Source organism: Scardinius erythrophthalmus (genome assembly GCF_964197995.2).
Source record: "Scardinius erythrophthalmus genome assembly, chromosome: 23".
Classification (NCBI taxonomy): Eukaryota; Metazoa; Chordata; class Actinopteri; order Cypriniformes; family Leuciscidae; genus Scardinius; species Scardinius erythrophthalmus.
The window spans coordinates 20,749,696-20,761,893 of record NC_138243.1 but is presented as its reverse complement, the minus strand read 5'-3'; positions in this window follow the sequence as shown (position 1 = coordinate 20,761,893).

Sequence of the window (12,198 nt, the reverse complement as noted above, 5' to 3'; positions counted from 1 at the left end):
ATTCGCTAACTGCATAGTGTCTCAGCCAAATTCAAGGCAACAGAAATGTCTAATCATTGTAATCTTTTATATAGTTTTATGACACTTGATGTAAAGTCTAAAAAAAATATAGTATATTTATTTAATATTAACAAAGTAGGCGTATATTTAATTTTTATTATTAAATATTTATAGAATAGAATTTTTCTTTTACTTTTTGACGGAAAGTTGTATTGCATAATTTTTCATGCTAATGCAGTTCAACAAGGTGGTTTACACCGCGCTCTCTCGTCTCGTATGTTGTCTCGTTTTGGTACGTAAATCAAAAATTCAGCTGTAATTAACACTCAAAATTCTATTTTATTTTGTTATCATAGCTGTCGAATCACAGCTGAATTTTGGATTTAATTTTTCATGTTGCAATGGAAGCTGAAAATTAATGACAGCTCTGTTAGGATAATTGGGACAAAAGTTGGATGAATATTGGTTTTGATGTAAATAAAAAAAAAGCTATTTCAATATCTGTGACTTAAAAGGATTGTTCACCCAAAAATGAAAATTCTGTAATTAATTACTCACCCTTCATATCGTTTTGTTCATCTTCGTAACACAAATTAAGATTGTTTTTGATGAAATCGGAGAGATTTCTGTCCTTCCATAGACAGCTACGCAGCTACTGTAACACTTAGACGCTTCAAAAAGTTTGTAAAACTAATCAATAAGAATCGAGCGGTTGAGTTCGAATCCACAATCGCTTTATATGATGAACAGTTTTAATTTAGGGTTTTATTCACATATAAACATTGATCAGCGAACATAAACAGAAGCTCAATCAAACCTGCTTCACGCACACGAAGAAACCTCTTGCTGAAGCTCAAACGTGCTGTGTAACATGAGAATTAACCTCATTGGTTCTTGCTGAAGCTCAAACGTGCTGTGTAACATGAGAATTAACCTCATTGGTTCTTGCTGAAGCTCAAACGTGCTGTGTAACATGAGAATTAACCTCATTGGTTCTTGCTGAAGCTCAAACGTGCTGTGTAACATGAGAATTAACCTCATTGGTTCTCACACGTCAAACGAACATGCTTGAGCTTCCGTTTACCACAACTGATGTGTGAGCTGATGGATGTTTATGTGTGAATAAAAGGCTAAATCTAAATCTGTTCATCATATAAGGCGATCGAGTCTCTTCAGAAAATTTGGACTAAACCACTCAATTCATTTGGATTCGTTTTACGATCTCTTTATGAACTTTTTGAAGCATCAAAATGGTAGTTGCGTGGCTGTCAATGGAGGGACAGAAAGCTAGACCTTCATTTGTGTGCCAAGATGAACTAAAGTCTTATTGATTTGGAACATGAGGGTCAGTAATTAATGACAGAATTTTCCTTTTTGGGTGAACTAACACTTTAAATTGCTTGTTTTACAGTGTGGCTCGTTATGTTGGTTATCCCTGTGTCATTAGCCAAGCCAAATAGCCAAGAACACGAAGTCAGACATGTTGGACATGAAAAATTATGTTGGCAGTAGATGCTTGATTTTTGAAACAATACATTTTCTTATGATGCATCTGCTAATTTTATGCCTCCACATCTGCATGCTGCAATCTATTAATATATTTGACTAGTTTGCATCTAAGTGCCTCAAAGTCTCCTAGTCTTATTGAAGACTCCATCCAATCAGCTGTCACCGCCGTTACGGCTCCCAAAAGAACAAATCACTTCTCGAAAGCTCTTGGCATTCTGGATGTGTTACGCAGTTAAGCCTCATTGCTTAAAAAACACATCATGTTTTTATTCAAAAGCCTTAATGAGACTGAACTTTACTTGTTCTCTCTGTCTCTCTGCGGTCTCATGTTTGGCCTCTTGAAATGCATTTGAGTGGAACGGATATTACTGGATCAATATCAGTATTTAAATTGGACCGATTTGGGGCACGTAAGCTCCAGAAAGAATAACAGTCAGGTGACCATGACCGCTGCTCCGCGACCTCTGCTGGAAACGAGCGCTTTGGACACAATGGCCTGAGACTGACGTCAACTCGAATTACACCCTGACAAGCTCAAGTTCACATTTTGTGTTAAATTAACACTTTTACACTATGTGGTTTTCTATAATTACCTTTAAGCAGGTGCCGATGACGTAACTGACACCAGACGTAAGAGTGGGCAACATGGAAAACTCCCTAAGTTACAAAAGACTAACCTTTGTTTAACAATGGGTAACAAAATCATCCCTCTCATAACGGCAAAGGCGGATCATATTTGCAGCATATGCCTTTGTGTTTGAAATTTGGATGTATATGTTATCTTAGACCATGTGTGGATGTTTCTTTGTCTGTTTCCTGCATTATTTGTGACTAGTGCTCCATCTGTCATCTCCTTTCTCCTATTCTCTTCTTATTTCAGTGCTTTTCTCCTTTCTCCTCTAGCCATCGGGGGCTGTTATAGGTCAGAATGCTTTTGTGTAATACAGAATGACTGTGCAGCTCGGCCGCTAGCCTGAACAAATCCAGCATCACTTAGCGAGGGCGGTTAGTAACACCTAACGCTTCATGCCAACAAGCTGAAGGACAATCTCTGAATTAAGGATTGGCCTGATACACTGGTCTGCAAGTTCCATGACTTCAGTACATTTACATGCACTTTCAAAGTATGATTTTCCTCCGGTATATACACTCTCTCCAAACTTCCCGCTTTTCACTGCTCGCACAACAGTACGCAGTAAGCACCAAACAATGAGAATGATTTTGAGCGCAAGAAAGCCAATTGGTCAAAATATGTGAAGTGAAGGCCAATAGCAAAACATAATCTCCAAATACATCTGCATACTTGCTCTGTCTAATGCGCTTCTTAATACTGGATTGTTAAAAACAAATACCGGAACACAAAAATCCAAAATCTGACATTTTCCGGATCAGGATCTGGTGTTGTGCCGAATTTCAAGTGCCTGCCAAATTATTACTCCTTTCATCAGAATTCGGCACAACACCGGCTCAAATTAAGCACTGGTCTAGGGTTTAGTGTTTCTGCCGACAGCTATCAGATATCGGTATTGACCAGTATTGGGTGTAACACATTACAAGTAACCTGAGTTATGTAATCAGATTACTTTTTTCAAGTAACGAGAAAAGTAATAGTTACTTTTAAATTTACAACAGAATATCTGTTACCTTTTCAAATTTGTAACGCAAGTTACTTTATTTTCCCACTTACTGACTGACAGATTCAGTTCTGTAAAACTATTAGGCAAACCTGCAATAATTAAAATGTTGAATATAAATGTATGTATTTAATCTCACTTTATTAACCAATGTCTTTGCTGTTGACTTTCGATGATCCAATTCAAGCATACTAATCATCAAAAAGGACTTTAAACATCACATTTGTTTTTCATTTTATTGTTTTTATTGCTAAAGTAAGGGTGTTGAACTTGTGAAATGTCAAAAAACTGAACTTTTGTTATTTAAAACAAACAAACAAACAAGTTCAGCCCAGGTGAGAAAAAGTAATAGTTTCTATAAAAAGTACCTAAGTAACGCAATTAGTTACTTTTTTGGAGTAACGCAATATTGTAACTCATTAGAAGTAACGTTCACTAACACTGGTTTTTATCATGCAGCTTATATAAAGTATTTTTTTTATTTTATATCTTCCATGCTGTAATTGTTCAGATAAGGATTATAAATTATTTTGAATATTTAAATGGATAACTTAAGTCATGTAATAATCCATAACTTAGACAATGTTGTATTATTATTAATAACAATCCGTATTATATAATATTAATAATAATATATTTAATATTATAAATATAATAAAATTTGTCAATCACATTCTGTGGTCAAATATTTGACTCTAACTGTATAATTGACCGTTGTGCAACCTACATAATTTCTTATATTGTTGTACTAGTTTTGTCATTTGAATGACTTCTAACATAAAATAACTTTTAGTGACCTGTAGTGGTCAGATTTATGTATTTGCTGTCTCAGAAGTGTGTGCCGTACAATGTGTAGCTTGTTTTAAGTTGTTTCTGATTCTATATTTTTGTTTTAAATTCATTTAACTGAACTGTTTGACAAATATATGACAAGTTTGTTTTCATAAGATTACAATATTCTCTTATTTTGCATAAAAAGTTAATTTCTGGCAGTGAGTTGTGCTACATTGTGCAGGTGAGTGATTTAAAAAAAAAAAAAAATCAATTAAATGTCTTCTCTACACTGAACCACTTTTTAAATGTGACATCCATCCTGTAAAAATAATAATTCCTGTCTGAGTTATTGTTGAACATATCTGATGTTCCCAGATTATGATCATTGTGAATGCTGTCTACACAGTTTCCACATAACCTTCTTGATATGATGATCCATTAGAGGAGTGAATTAGACGTTGAATTAATTAATCGCTATTTTTCTTTCTTCTCTGACTCACAGACACTGTTACTTTCCAAAATGAAGCGAAGGCCTCCCTAATTCATTGGAAGCATCATAAAGGTTCGGTTGTGTTGGAAACTGATCCTTTTGGCAGACAGAGTCTAAGATCCCTATACATCTGCAGCTCTGTTGACGGGTTAAAAGATGGACACTTTGAATGATGGAGGACAGGAAAAACCGGGATAACGTGTGGAAATGACGAATGGAGGTGAGAACAGATGAACCTTAGAAGAAGGGAGTGTTGGAGAAGAAAGATGTACTTGATATTATGTTTCAGGTCAGAGGGGGTAAATGAGGCTTTGGCACCAGGCACACCAAGGGTTATCTGGGTTGGCCTGACACTCATAAACTTATAGCTCTCACCTGATATTGCTGTACAGTGTGTGTGCTTCAGGGGGGTTTCCGTGGTGGTCTCGTTCTCTGACTCCTTCTGTCTACACACACACACACACACACTGAGTGGAATTCCTTCCAGTCTGCTGAAATGCTTCACTATCTGTAGAGTAACACCATGGAAACATTGGGTTTGGCTTTTCTAACCTCCTGTGACTAGAGCTTTGAAACTTAGAGCCAAACCATTTAAAATTTATTTGATGGGTTTGTCTTGACAGTTTCAGCTTGAAAATACCAATTTATATACATATATTTCTAAAACATTAGACCGCTCTCTCCTTGCCAAACCCAAAAGTTGGTTTTGTGTGTCTGGGAAATCAAGTTAAGCCAGCCATTTATAGATATGTCACCTTAGATAGGCTTTAACCTGATTTTTTTTCTTTTAATAAATTTGTTTTACTACAACGTTTTACTTTGATACCTTCATCGGGCAGTTCCTAATTTTTTTTTTAATTTTTTTTTTAATGAAAAATAGCTGAGCTTAGATGTCTGTAACCTAAAACATTTTATTATATTATATATTTTTACAGCATTTTGCTCATTTACAACCATTTTATTTCTTTTTTATTAAAAAAAAGTATATCTTTTTTGACTAGGGCTTAGGTTTCTAACTATCAGGCATCAAATGCACACTTTTGTTTTTGTTTTTTGAGAATCTACCCATTAAGCTCTGGTGCAAAAGAGTATGCATTTCGCTAAAGCCATTTGGATTATCGGGAGTCATGCCTTGTGGAGGAATGTATTTGCTGACTTGCTTTTAACAAACTTAATGTAGGAGACCACCACATTCATTTATTTTCATCTTTTCAGATTTCAATAACATGCCAAGCCATTTCCTCCTCCTCTCACTTTGTTCCCAAAGGAGCCATCAGATTCACCCGGTGCATTGGCTCACTAGCAGTTTTGGATGTCGATGTGCTTCATTTCTCCAAACTCTTATTGTTTTTGATTGTGTTTTCCCATGTGTGCATTAACAGCTATTATTAAATATGAGCCTTCATTTCCATCATCAGAGGGACACATAATATATGATTTATGTTGAGACATATGGACGATCCAACCTAGCGGGATTGTTAATGTTTTTTGCCAAGTTTGCGTTCTTGGCATAAGGACACAGACTTCTGTGCAATGGCTCGTGTTATCTGTGTCATAGACGTTCTGTGTTTATGGTCTAATTTCCATGTGGTCAGAGTGAGTGATGTGAATGCATTCTTTTGAGGACCACATGGCGTTATTTTTTCACTTGGGAGATGAAGAGCATGCCAAGGCAGATCTTCTCTTCAGAACCCCTGCTGAGGGATCCAGGACTGTGGCTGGCCTGGCAAGCGAAGCCCATTCCTCACTTCCTGTCCAGCCTTTTTTCTCTGCCCAAGTCCCTGCTCAGACTCGGCTCAGCAAATTATAGTTATTCAAGCTCTTATGAAATCCATCAATGCATTAGTGAGATACTTGATTTTTTTTCATCACTAGTTTCTGTCGGCTACTTTCTTCTCTCTCTCTTCTTTGTCTCACTCATTATAGACATAAACATGTCTTTGGTCTGTGAATGTTTGCAGCTGTGGTGCATTGCTGCGTCAATATAAAAAGAAAAACAAGCTACATGGCCTTGGTGCCATCAAGGTTGGTTTGCGCTTCTTGGATCCATGGGGCCTAAAACTTTTTTGATCTTGAAAATCTTTTCAGTCCTGCTTTCTTTTTGGTCCTGGAAAGAAGAAAATAGGTAAAATCTTGAATTTGATTAGTTTAGAATCTCTTTATATTGCCTGTTGTTACCAAGGGTCAAGGTTTGGCTGGTTAGCATGGTACGGCATATGAAATATGCTATATATTGTTTTTATTGTTTTATATTTTTAATAAAAAATATTACATTTTTCAAATAATATATTTACTGGGCTTGCTGTATATATTAATATAAAATAAATTGTATTTAGAAAATAAATACATTGAAATAATTCAGTAGTTTCCTCCATTAAAAACTACAATAGTACTTGCTAGTTTTACCGCTGTGTTAGAAAGAAAAATCTTTTCTCAGTGTCTCAAAACAATGCCAGCAGACTAATATTCAGCCCGTCTATCTGTTCTTATTTGTGCTTATTACACATACCTTGCAGTGGACATGACCTTTTAATCCAAAGTCAAGATATGAATTTGGATAGCTTGTGCTTTTGAAGATAATTATCATGTGAGGACTGAAGCCTCTCGCTATGCTACCTGACTTTGAAATGGCTTCTTTTGCAGTGACATTCGATATTAGGGCACAGCATTAAAAACAATTAGCTAAAATGTTACGGGTAAACACGATGCCTTCATTATAAGGGATTTGCAGCATTTTTGCTGATGAAAGTAGCCAGTGCTGCCATTTTTGTTGGTAATGACAAAAATAATCACCCCTGAAAATGAGGCTGTCATCTCTAGCTTCATGGAAAGGTATGGACGTACACATAGTATGTCATGTTTCTCTGTAAAAGTGGTAATAACAGTACGCTTAATGGTGTAATAGAGCTATTCCAGACTTAAGGGAAAAGTGATATGAGAGATCCACTTTCAAAGGCTCCCAAATGCACCATCCTTTGGACTATATTACCATTAGCTGTGTTTTTCACCAAGGTTTTCACCAGTTTTGCAACTGTATACTACAGTATATACAGTATCTACTACATATTTACAAATACATAGCTATGCATTGAAAATAATGTTACTAAAAAATACATTAATTTATTAAAAATGAATATATTAGTATATTACTTAACACACACACACATATATGTGAGGCTGATAGGTCCTTTACTTGCAATCTACAAGCAATCACACTATTTCCACGTGCTATCAGAGTTCCTCTAGTCTAAACCCTCAGTACTTATTTGAGTAAGTACAATGTAAACACATCACCTTAAAATAAAGTGTAACCCAAAAAATGTGTATTCATATTTAAAAAAGATATGAAGGATACAGCCTTAGAAGACAGCTGACTATGTAGAGGCAGTTTCCCAGGTTTTTGTAACAGAGCTTAATTATATTATGCTGGTTTAATCACAAGCACGTCCAACCAGAACATTCTAAATGAGAATTTTTTGGCCCAAAAAAGCTTGAGCTGCAGCTGGACCGAATACAAATTCTTTCAGCAAACGGTCTTGTCTAAAACCATTACCGCTGTCTGTAACTGACAAGTCAAGTCTTCTTCAATCTATCACTCATCTTTTCCATAAACAGATTCCTGAAAGCTGTCAGAAAGAATTTGAGTAGTTAGACCAAATTGTTTGTTGACTCACTCACAACAGTCTGATTAACTACAGCAAATACAGAGGAAGAGCCAGAAATATGATTAAAGCCTTCAGCTCAACATAAAGTGTATGTACGTACATGTGTATATATGTACAGAAGGTCATTTGGTGGGCTTGATTTCCATCAGTCATTTTAGTCTATCCACCTTTTCTTAAACTGTCACAGATGTGTGTGTGCAGAGGAAATGCAATGCAGACACTGTAAGTAGCTCATGTTTCATACAGATATAGGTTAAAGGGTCAAAGGTAAAGGTTGTGAAAGGCTTTCATGCTGTGTAGATTTATCCCTGCTGTTGTTTACACAATCAGAGCTCCTGATCTCTGGTTTCTGGCTTTTTAACTCTCGTCACCTCAGTCTGAGAACCCTTCACTATGGCCTGGAATATACTGGGATATCACTTGAATATGGCTCAAATTGTTGTGTTTGATTAAACATGGTCACAGTAAAATATATATATATACTGCTTTGTTTAAACTTTTAGACTTTCTTAAAAAAAGTAAGAATCATTTTTGTAATGTTTTTGTTGTTTTCCAGTAAAAGTCTTTCTTGCTAAAACATGATACATGTACTTGTATTAAGACATATATTTTCAGAGAACAAATATTTAATTAATCCTTTGCCATGTGTGTACATATGTGTCATTTGGTTTTGTTTTAAGAATGTTTAATAGTTAAATAGTTACTATTTATAACTGAAAGACAATTGGGAAAGACAAGTGCACTTAGTCATGTCAGAATCCACTTTTGCCAGTTTAACGATGGAAAAATGGTCGGCGCATCCGGCGCATGGTCTAAAAGGTTTGTCCCTATTCTCTTAAAGGTGTTCTAAGAGATGTCACGCGTTTTTTAGGCCGAAATATTTTTTGTCACATACAGCAAATATCTCCTCACTATCCGCTAGCTGCCTGTAGCTGTAACTGTAACTAGCAACATTTAGTCCTGTAACTAGCAACTTAACAAAAAAAAAAAAACACTTAAGTCGCGCCTGGCGCTGCATTGCACCGGATGTATGGTAAGACCCTATAAGTTTTAAGAAAAATAAATGTTTTTTGTTGTAATTGTTTGTACATAATGAATGCTTAATGAAGATTAACTGAATTTTGTTGTATTTTTGGTTGGTTGGTTGGTTGGATGGTTGGATGGTTGGATGGTTGGTTGGTTGGATGGATGGTTGGTTGGTTGGTTGGTTGGTTGGTTGGATGGATGGTTGGTTGGTTGGATGGATGGTTGGTTGGTTGGTTGGTTGGATGGATGGATGGATGGATGTGGTCAGGGAGAATCGTCACTACCAGCGTCATTGAATTTGCGACACGAGACACGAAACCCGGACAAACAAACTTCTTCATTTTACAGTGAAAAACATGCTGAGAATCAAGAACACTATTCCATCGATATGCTTCATTGCTCCTGTGTTGCGCGTTTGCTTGTGTCGCATTTACGATGATGTCACGGCTGAGGGCATTGGGGGCAGGAGCCGCTTTCATCTCTCCATATTAAGAAACATGGTAAATGTCTAAAGAGACAGTCAGGTTACACATTCACCCGAACAGTAGCTCACATCTGTCTGTGGAGTGTGAGTTGAATAATTATTTACTACATCCCAGGTGGTCTCTCAGTGAACTGAGCCCCATCAGAAACTGTGAGTTGTGACTGGGTCACCACAAAGTGCTTCCACCTTTCCACTTTAGATTGAACAATGGGCACCCCATCTAACTGAATTCAGAAGGCTGTCTGTCTTTTCCTTCTGTGTGAAAGAAGCTGCCGTTCTTCGCCTCCACACCTGCCTTTTTGTCTCCTATTTTCCAGGAGCCGCATGAAATTAAATAGACAGATAGGGCAATAAATGGTTTGGTCTAGTCGGCCATGGCCTGGTCTGCGTTAAGACGCGGCCTTAGAGATCTGCCTCACATTGCCATCCCTCTAGATTCGGGAACCCCGCTGGCACGGAACATGTGCTAAATCCAAACCGGTCCTTTTTTCTGCACAGCGTCAGGAATCATTTCAGAAGAGACTGGATAAATGAGGTCTTAAATCCTGGTAGGGGGGAATTGTATTTTATTTACTGTGTGTACTCTGTGGAGCACGACCCGCCACTTGGGCGTCTAAGTTGTGACTGATGGACTTAATCAAACCCTCCCATGGCTGATGTCTTTAATATTATATGCTTCTCAAACTCACTTCAAAGACTTGCTCTGGAGAGCTTTGAATACGGAGGTTGTAATATTTCATTTGCGGTATATGTCCATGAGCTACCTGATGGATTCCAACCTGACTGAGATGCATAAATTTCCTTCTTTCTTGATCTTCTTTTGACATCTTGGGAGATATTGGCTGCTTTTAGTGCAGATTTGATACAATATGAGAACATTTCTCAAACTGTATATACACTATACCTGTCAAAAAATGTGAAATATGTAAGATTTTTTTAAATATTTGTGAAAGTTTCATTTTTGCATTTATATATGTTTGTCTACGAACACACACATCAGATCATATATTTGGCCTTTACATTGCATCATGATTGTGTTTTTAACATTAAATGTCAAGTTAAAAAAACGAATATCTAAAATAATTGCCTGTTCATTAACTCTTTAATGCATGTGTAATGCATTATTTGGGCCAGCCTGAAAAAAACACAGTGTTTTAACACAACTTAAGCTACATTTTTTAGACTGCTGATCATATTGAAATATAATCTTGACAAATAGCTTGGAGATTTCTGTTTCCCCATTCAAGTAGAGTTGAACTGCCTTAAAGGGATCTTGACTTTATCTGGCCATGAGAATGTGTAGTATTACACATTATTAGTACATAAATATTCTGTCATAACCAAAAGTTCCTGCAGAGCATCATAACTACTCATACAAATCAGACAAAGCTAATGTAATCCAGTTCAATGGTCTTTGTAGAAGCTATTCTTTATGACCTGTATGTTTGAAAGTGACTTGTTGGGATCTTTGGTGGCTTTTTATTTGCAGCCTGGAATGAATTAATTATAGAGGCTGTCAGTTCATATACTCCAACGATTTATGCATCACAAAACATATTGCTATCTTTTTGATCTCCTTTGATATTTATATCCCTGTCCTGCCTTGTCAGCATTTGTTGTCGGTTTATTTATCAATGCATGCCAACTCTAGCAGCTAAACCCCATACAGAATAGATGGATTTTTCACACTATTGGACGTTAAAGGCGTTTCCCTTTCAAAACAAATCTGAGGCATAAAACAAAAATATCCTGTAAAATAACATTAGGCGTAAAATTCAAATAAAAGATTGTGCCTGTCATTTTCTAATAAAAATCACGGCAGTACATTACACTGCTTTCAGTAAGCTGATACTTTGATTGACTGTTTGTGTAACACACGTTTGAACGTTCTGCTGAACAGAAATGTGACTAATTGTGTTTTGTTTCATTGGGAGAGATTCAATGTCAGCCACAAAGAGACGAATTTGGGATGTGATTCTGGGATGCTGGCTTTGGGAGGTGCGCGGATTCTTGTGGAAAGTATTGGGCTGAGATCAGAGGCGAGTCGTAAAGCGGGATCAGGCTAAACGAGACCGACGGGATGAAGATCTGATATCAAGATACAATCTGAAGAGCCAGAATCTGAGGAGCCAGATTGTAAAACGCAGTTTTGATTCACCTTTTATCACTTGCAAAGCATCACCCTAGACCTGATTTATTCACCTATCCTCTGATGTTTTGTTAGTTTTAGAGGCTTAAACTTTGACTTGCCTCATCCCATCTTGGAATACAGTATTATTGGAATCACATGTGAGCGTTTTTGGAGTCATAGGCGAGATCCTGTGCATTTAGCATGCCTATTATGAAGACCGCCTCGGAATGGATATAGTGACATGGTGGCTTGGTTCAGAGTGATTTCGGATGGACTTTAAACTGGTTTAGTTCCGTCTAGCCACAACATCCGCCAGTCTCCCTTATCGCTGCATCTCTGACCCCAAAGGCCATTGAGCAAAGCGTCTGGACTGCTGTAGGGCAGGCTTTTTCGTAATAGCATGTAATTTTGCAGCTAAGTGTGGGTGGTTTCACGCTTCTAAAGAGGTTCCATATCCTGTCCGGAGATTATCATGCTTAACGGAA